The sequence below is a fragment of the Triticum dicoccoides genome, chromosome 2B (genome assembly GCF_002162155.2).
Source record: "Triticum dicoccoides isolate Atlit2015 ecotype Zavitan chromosome 2B, WEW_v2.0, whole genome shotgun sequence".
Classification (NCBI taxonomy): Eukaryota; Viridiplantae; Streptophyta; class Magnoliopsida; order Poales; family Poaceae; genus Triticum; species Triticum dicoccoides.
The window spans coordinates 350,284,186-350,292,887 of record NC_041383.1 but is presented as its reverse complement, the minus strand read 5'-3'; positions in this window follow the sequence as shown (position 1 = coordinate 350,292,887).

The window sequence follows — 8,702 nt, the reverse complement described above, 5'->3', positions numbered from 1 at the left end:
TCCAAGCAATTGTTTCATACTTTAGTATTTTCAAACTTTTTCAATCTTCACGCAATACATGAGCGTGAGCCATGGACATAGCACTATAAGTGGAATAGGATGGTGGTTGTGGAGAAGACAAAAAAAGGAGAAGATAGTCTCACATCAACTAGGCGTATCAACGGGCTATGGAGATGCCCATTAATAGATATCAATGTGAGTGAGTAGGGATTTCCATGCAACGGATGCACTAGAGCTATAAGTGTATGAAAGCTCATCAAAAGAAACTAAGTGGGTGTGCATCCAACTTGCTTGCTCACGAAGACCTAGGGAAATTTGAGGAAGCCCATCATTGGAATATACAAGCCAAGTTCTATAATGAAAAATTCCCACTAGCAAATGAAGGTGACAACATAGGAGACTCTCTATCATGAAGATCATGGTGCTACTTTGAAGCACAAGTGTGGTAAAAGGATAGTAACATTGTCCCTTCTCTATTTTTCTCTCATTTTTTTCTTTTGGTGGGCTCTTTGGCCTCTCTTTTTTTATTTGGGCTTCTTTGGCCTCTTTTATTTTTCATAAAGTTCAGAGAATCATCCCAACTTGTGAGGGAATCATTGCTTCCATAATCCTTTCCTCACATGGGACAATGCCCTAATAATGAAGATCATCACACTTTTATCTACTTACAACTCAAGAATCTTAGAACAAAATATGACTCTATGTGGATGCCTCCGGTGGTGTACCGGGATAATGAATCAAGAGTGACATGTATGAAAGAATTATGAATGGTGCCTTTGCCACAAATACAATGTCAACTACATGATCATGCAAAGCAATATGACAATGGTGGAGCGTGTCATAATAAACGTAACGGTGGAAAGTTGCATGGCAATATATCTCGAAATGGCTATGGAAATGCCATAATAGGTAGGTATGGTGGCTGTTTTGAGGAAGGTATATGGTGGGTGTATGATACCGGCGAAAGTTGCGTGGCACAAGGGAGGCTAGGAATGGTGGAAGGGTGAGAGTGCGTATAATCCGTGGACTCAACATTAGTCATGAAGAACTCATATACTTATTGCAAAAATCTACAAGTTATCAAAACAAAGTACGACACGCATGCTCCTAGGGGAAGGGTTGGTAGGAGTTAACCATCGCGCGATCCCGACCTCCACACATAAGGAAGAAAATAAATAAACAAATCATGCTCCAACTTCATCACATAACGGTTCACCATACGTGCATGCTATGGGAATCACAAACTTTTAACATAAGTATTCCTCAAATTCACAACTACTCAACTAGCATGACCCTAATATTACCATCCTCATATCTCAAAACAATCATCAAGTACCAAACTTCTCATAGTATTCAATGCACTTTATATGATAGTTTTTATTATACCTAGCTTGGATGTTCATCATATTAGGACTAATTTTATAACCAAAGTAAATACCATGCTGTTCTAAAGAACTCTCAAAATAATATAAGTGAATCATGAGAGATCAATAATTTCTATAAAATAAAATCACCACCGTGCTCTAAAAATATATAAGTGAAGTACTAGAGCAAAATTATCTAGCTCAAAAGATATAAGTGAAGCACATAGATTATTCTAATAAATTTCGATTCATGTGTGTCTCTCCCAAAAGGTGTGTACAGTAAGGATGATTGTGATAAACTCAAAATTAAAGACTCAAATCATACAAGACGCTCCAAGCAAAACATATATCACGTGGTGAATAAAAATATAGCATCAAGTAAAGTTACCAATGGACGAAGACGAAAGAGGGGATGCCTTTCGGGGCATCCCCAAGCTTAGGCTTTTGGTTGTCCTTGAATTTTACCTTGGGGAGCCTTGGGCATCCCCAAGCTTAGGCTCTTGCCACTCCTTATTCCATAATCCATCAAATCTTTACCCAAAAACTTGAAAACTTCACAACACAAAACTCAACAGAAAATCTCATGAGCTCCGTTAGTGCAAGAAAATAAACCACCACTTTAAGGTACTGTAATGAACTCATTATTTATTTATATTGGTGTTAAACGTACTGTATTCCAACTTCTCTATGGTTCATACCCCTCGATACTAGCCATAGATTCATCAAAATAAGCAAACAACAGACGAAAAACAGAATCTGTCAAAGCAGAATAGTCTGTAGCAATATGTAACTTTCGAATCCTTCTGGAACCCCAAAAATTCTACCAAAATAGGAAGTCCTAGACAATTTTTCTATTAATCTTCTGCAAAAATAATCAACTGAAAAGCACGTTTCTGTGGTTTCTGTTTTTCAGCAAGATCAAATTAACTATCACCGTAGGTTATCCTAAAGGTTTTACTTGGCACAAACACTAATTAAAACATAAAACCACATCTAACCAGAGGCTAGATGAATTATTTATTACTAAACAGGAACAAAAAGCAAAGAACAAAAATAAAATTGGGTTGCCTCCCAACAAGCGCTATCGTTTAACGCCCCTAGCTAGGCATAAAAGAAAGAATAGATCTAAGTATTACCATCTTTGGTACTCAATTCACAGGTGGCTCTCATAATAGATTCATAATGTAATTTGATTTTCTTCCTAGGAAAGTGTTCTATGCCTTTGCTTAATGGAAATTGGAATCTAATATTTCCTTCTTTCATATCAATAATTGCACCAATCGTTCTAAGGAAAGGTCTATCAAGAATAATAGGACATGAAGGATTGCAATCTATATCAAGAACAATAAAATCTACGGGCACATAATTCCTATTCGCAACAATAAGAACATCATTAATCCTTCCCATAGGTTTCTTAATGGTGGAATCCGCAGGGTGCAAGTTTAAAGAGCAATCATCAAATTCACGGAAACCTAACACATCACACAAAGTTTTTGGAATCGTGGAAACACTAGCACCCAAATCACACAAAGCATAGCATTCATGATCTTTAATTTTAATTTTAATAGTAGGTTCCCACTCATCATAAAGTTTTCTAGGGATAGAAACTTCTAATTCAAGTTTTTCTTCATAAGATTGCATTAAAGCATCAACGATGTGTTTAATAAAAGCTTTATTTTGACTATAAGCATGAGGAGAATTTAACACGGATTGCAACAAGGAAATACAATCTATTCAAGAACAATTATCATAATTAAATTCCTTGAAATCCAAAATAGTGGGTTCATTGCTATGTAAAGTTTTGACCTCTTCAATCCCACATCTACCAATTTTTGCACCAAGATCTAAAAACTTCGAACCATTGGGACGCCTTTTAACTAAAGTTGACTCATCTCTAGTCCCATGTTTATCAATATTCATATTGGAAACAAATATTTAATAGGAGACACATCAATCACTTTTAGATCTTCATCCCTATTATCATGAAAACTAGAAGAACAAGCTTTTACAAAGCAATCTTTCTTAGCACGCATCCTAGCGGTTCTTTCCTTGCACTCATCAATGGAAATTCTCATAGATTTGAGAGACTCATTGATATCATGCTTAGGTGGAATAGATCTAAGTTTCAAAGAATCAACATCAAGAGAAATTCTATCCACGTTCCTAGCCAACTCATCAATCTTAGGCAGTTTTTCTTCAAGCAAAGCATTAAAACTCTTTTGCGAAATCATAAATTCTTTAACACTAGTCTCAAAATCAAAGGGCATATTATTGAAATTTCCATAAGAATTATTGTAGGAATTACCATAATTATTAGAGGAATTACTAGGGAACGACCTAGAATTAAAGTTTCCTCTATACACGTTGCTACCAAAATTATTCCTACCAACAAAATTCACATCCATAGATTCATTATCATTCTCAATCAAAGTGGATAAAGGCATATCATTAGGATCAATAGGAGCACTCTTATTAGTAAACAATTTCATAAGTTCATCCATCTTTCCACTCAAAACATTAATCTCTTTTATCGCATGAACGTTTTTACTAGTAGCTCATTCGGTGTGCCATTGAGAATAATTAACCATAATATTATCTAGGAGTTTAGTAGCTTCTCCTAAAGGGATTTCCATAAAAGTGCCTCCCGCGGCCGAATCTAAAAGATTTCTAGAAACAGAATTCAATTCGGCATAAAAATTTTGTATGATCCTCCATAAATTTAATCCATGTGTAGGGCAATTGCGAATCATTAATTCCATCCTCTCCCAAGATTGTGCAACATGCTCATGATCAAGTTGCTTAAAATTCATAATATCGTTTGTAAGAGAGATGATCTTAGCGGAGGAAATTACTTAGAGATAAAAGCATCTTTGCACTTATTCCATGAGTCAATAGTATTTTTAGGCAAAGACGAAAACCAAGTTTTAGCACGATCTCTAAGCGAAAACGGAAATAGCTTCAATTTAACAATATCATTATCCACGTCTTTCTTCTTTTGCATATCGCACAAATCAACAAAGTTGTTTAGATGTGTAGCGGCATCTTCACTTGGAATGCCAGAGAATTGATCTTTCATGACAAGATTCAACAAAGCAGCATTAATTTCACAAGATTCAACATCGGTAAGAGGATCAATCAGAGTGCTAAGGAAATCATAGTTGTTGGTATTGGAAAAATCACACAATTTAGTATTATCTTGAGCCATCATGACAAACAATCCAACACACAAGCACACAAGAGGCAAGCGGGAAAAAAAGCTAACAGGAAAAAGAGGGCGAATAAAACGGCAAGGGTGAAGTGGGGGAGAGGAAAACGAGAGGCAAATAGCAAATAATATAATGCGAGGGATAAGAGTTTGTGATGGGTACTTGGTGTGTCTTGACTTGTAGACTCCCTGGCAATGGCGCCAGAAATCCTTCTTGCTACCTCTTGAGCATGCGTTGGTTTTCCCTTGAAGAGGAAAGGGCGATGCAACAAAGTAGCATAAGTATTTCCCTCAGTTTTTGAGAACCAAGGTATCAATCCAGTAGGAGGCTACACTCAAATCCCTCGTACCTGCACAAACAAATAAGAACCTTGCAACCAACGCGATAAAGGGGTTGTCAATCCCTTCACGGCCACTTGCAAAAGTGAGATCTGATAGAGATAATAAGATAAATATTTTTGGTATTTTTATGATATTGATTGGAAAGTAAAGATTGCAAGATAAAATAGATCGGAAACTTATATGATGGAAAATAGACCCAGGGGCCATAGGTTTCACTAGTGGCTTCTCTCAAAATAGCAAAAGTATTATGGTGGGTGAACAAATTACTGTCGAGCAATTGATAGAAAAGTGCATAGTTATGAGAATATCTAGGCATGATCATGTATATAGGCATCATGTCCGTGACAAGTAGATCGAAATGATTCTGCATCTACTACTATTACTCCACACATCGACCGCTATCCAGCATGCATCTAGAGTATTAAGTTCATAAGAACAGAGTAACGCATTAGGCAAGATGACATGATGTAGAGGGATAAACTCAAGCAATATGATATAAACCCCATCTTTTTATCCTCGATGGCAACAATACAATACGTGCCTTGCTGCCCCTGCTGTTACTGGGAAAGGACACCGCAAGGTTGAACCCAAAGCTAAGCACTTCTCTCATTGCAAGAAAGATCAATCTAGTAGGCCAAACCAAACTGATAATTTGAAGAGACTTGCAAAGATAACAAATCATACATAAAATAATTCAGAGGAGATTCAAATATTGTTCATAGATAATCTTAATCATAAACCCACAATTCATCGGATCTCGACAAACACATCGAAAAAAGAATTACATCGAGTAGATCTCCAAGAAGACCGAGGAGAACTTTGTATTGAGATCCAAAGAGAGAGAAGAAGCCACCTAGATAATAACTATGGACCCGAAGGTTTGAGGTAAACTACTAACACTTCATCGGAGAGGCTATGGTGTTGATGTAGAAGCCCTCCGTGATCGATTCCCCCTCCGGCGGAGCGCCAGAAAAGGTGTGACGCCCCCGATTCAATCGTACACTAATCATGCACGCAAATGTGTACGATCAAGATCAGGGACTCACGGGAAGATATCACAACACAACTCTACAAATAAAATAAGTCATGCAAGCATCATAGTACAAGCCAGGGGCCTCGAGGGCTCGAATACAAGTGCTCGGTCATAGACGAGTCAGTGGAAGCAACAATATCTGAGTACAGACATAAGTTAAACAAGTTTGCCTTAAGAAGGCTAGCACAAACTGGGATACAGATCGAAAGAGGCGCAGGCCTCCTGCCTGGGATCCTCCTAACTACTCCTGGTCGTCGTCAGCGGGCTGCACGTAGTAGTACGCACCTCCAGTGTGGTAGGGGTCGTCGTCGACGGTGGCGTCTGGCTCCAGGGCTCCAACATCTGGTTGCGACAACCAGAAAGAAAGGAAAGGGGGAAAAAGGGGGGAGAAAGCAACCGTGAGTACTCATCCAAAGTACTCGCAAGCAAGGAACTACACTACATATGCATGGGTATATGTGTAAGGAGGCCATATCAGTGGACTGAACTGCAGAATGCCAGAATAAGAGGGGGATAGCTAATCCTGTCGAAGACTACGCTTCTGGCAGCCTCCGCCTTGCAGCATGTAGAAGAGAGTAGATTGAAGTCCTCCAAGTAGCATCTCCAAGTAGCATATTCAGGTAGCATCTCCAAGCGCATCTCCAGTCGCATCGCATAGCATAATCCTACCCGGCAATCCTCTCCTCGTCGCCCTGCGGAAAAGCGATCACCGGGTTGTCTGTGGAACTTGGAAGGGTGTGTTTTATTAAGTATCCGGTTCTAGTTGTCATAAGGTCAAGGCACAACTCCAAGTCGTCCTGTTACCGAAGATCACGGCTATTCGAATAGATTAACTTCCCTGCAGGGGTGCACCACATTCCCCAACACGCTCGATCCCATTTGGCCGGACACACTTTCCTGGGTCATGCCCGGCCGCGGAAGATCAACACGTCGCAGCCCCACCTAGGCAAAACAGAGAGGCCAGCACGCCGGTCTAAACCTAAGCGCACAGGGGTCTGGGCCCATCGCCCATAGCACACCTGCACGTTGCGTACGCGGCCGAAAGCGGAACTAGCCCCCTTAATACAAGAGCAGGCTTACGTTCCAATCCGGCGCACGCCGCTCCGTCGCTGACGTCTGAAGTGCTTCGGCTGATACCACGACGTCGGGATACCCATAACTACTCCCACGTAGATGGTTAGTGCGTATAGGCTCGTAGCCGACTCAGATCAAATACCAAGATCTCGTTAAGCGTGTTAAGTATCCGCGGACGCCGAACAGGGCCAGGCCCACCTGTCTCCTAGGTGGTCTCAACCTGCCCTGTCGCTCCGCCACAAAGTAACAGTCGAGGGCCGTCGGGAACCCAGGCCCACCTCTACCGGGATGGAGCCACCTGTCCTTTCAGCCCCCCTCGTCAGAATCACTTGCGGGTACTCAATGAGCTGACCCGACTTTAGTCACCATCAGTATAGTATGTATGTATGTATAGTATATACCCGTGATCACCTCCCAAGTGATCACGGCCCGATAGTATAGCAAGGCAGACTGACAAGAATGTAGGGCCAATGATGATAAACTAGCACCATATACTAAGCATTTAGGATTGCAGGTAAGGTATCAACAGATGTAGCGACAATGTCAAGCTATGCATCAGAATAGGATTAACGAAAGCAGTAACATGCTACACTACTCTAATGCAAGCAGTATAGAGGAGAATAAGCGATATCTGGTGATCAAAGGGGGGGCTTGCCTGGTTGCTCTGGCAAGAGAGAGGGTCGTCAACTCCGTAGTCGAACTGGGCAGCATCAGCGTCGGTCTCGTAGTCTACCGGAGAGAAGAGGGGGAAGAAACAATGAATACCAAGTAAGAAGATGCATATCGATGCATGACATGACAAGAAGCGATGCTAGGCGTGCCCTAACGTGGGATAAGGTGGTACTGGTTAAGGGGGGAATCATCCGGGAAAGTATTCCCGGTGTTTCGTGTTTTCGGGCAGAGGAGCCGGAGGGGGAAAGTTGCGGGTTCGATAGGTTAGGGGGGTGTGGCGGACGAACGGACTGTGTATCCGGATTCGTCCCGCCGTTCTGAGCAACTTTCATGTTGAAAATATTTTAATCCGAGTTACGGATTAAAAGATATGATTTTCTAAAGATTATATTAATTTCTGGAATTTAATTAATTAATTATTTAATTCGAAAATGAATTTATGACGTCAGCATGATGTCATGCTGACGTCAGCAGTCAACAGGGGTTGACTGAGTCAACCCTGACAGGTGGGTCCCGTTCGCCATTGACTGTTTAGTCTAATTAATGTTTAGCTAATCTAATTACGGTTTAATTAAACTAATTAGTTAATTAGGTTAATCTAATTATGATTAATTAACTTAATTAATTCCTTAATTAATTAATTAATTTAATTATTATTTATTTATTTAATATATTTTTTTTAATTCTTTTTTTTATAAAACTGTTCTGGGGCCGGGCCCCACATGTCTGTGGCCCATAGGGGCCTAGCGGTTTTGGGCGCTGGTTGCGGGCATAGCCCGAGCGAGCGCACGCCCAGGGGCGGCCAAAACCGACCGGCGGCGAGCGGGCGCAAGGGCAGCGGTGGCCGGAGCGATGGCGGGCAGGAGGCCTCGGTGGTCGGGACGTGCGGGCATGCGGGTGCGGGCGAAGCCGCAGCCCGCCTGGTAGCAAGGTGAGGCCGGAGCGGGGTTTGCTCAGTGCGGCCGGTGCAACCGGCTGGCGCGGGCGCGACCGGGCCGTGGTCAGCGGCAGG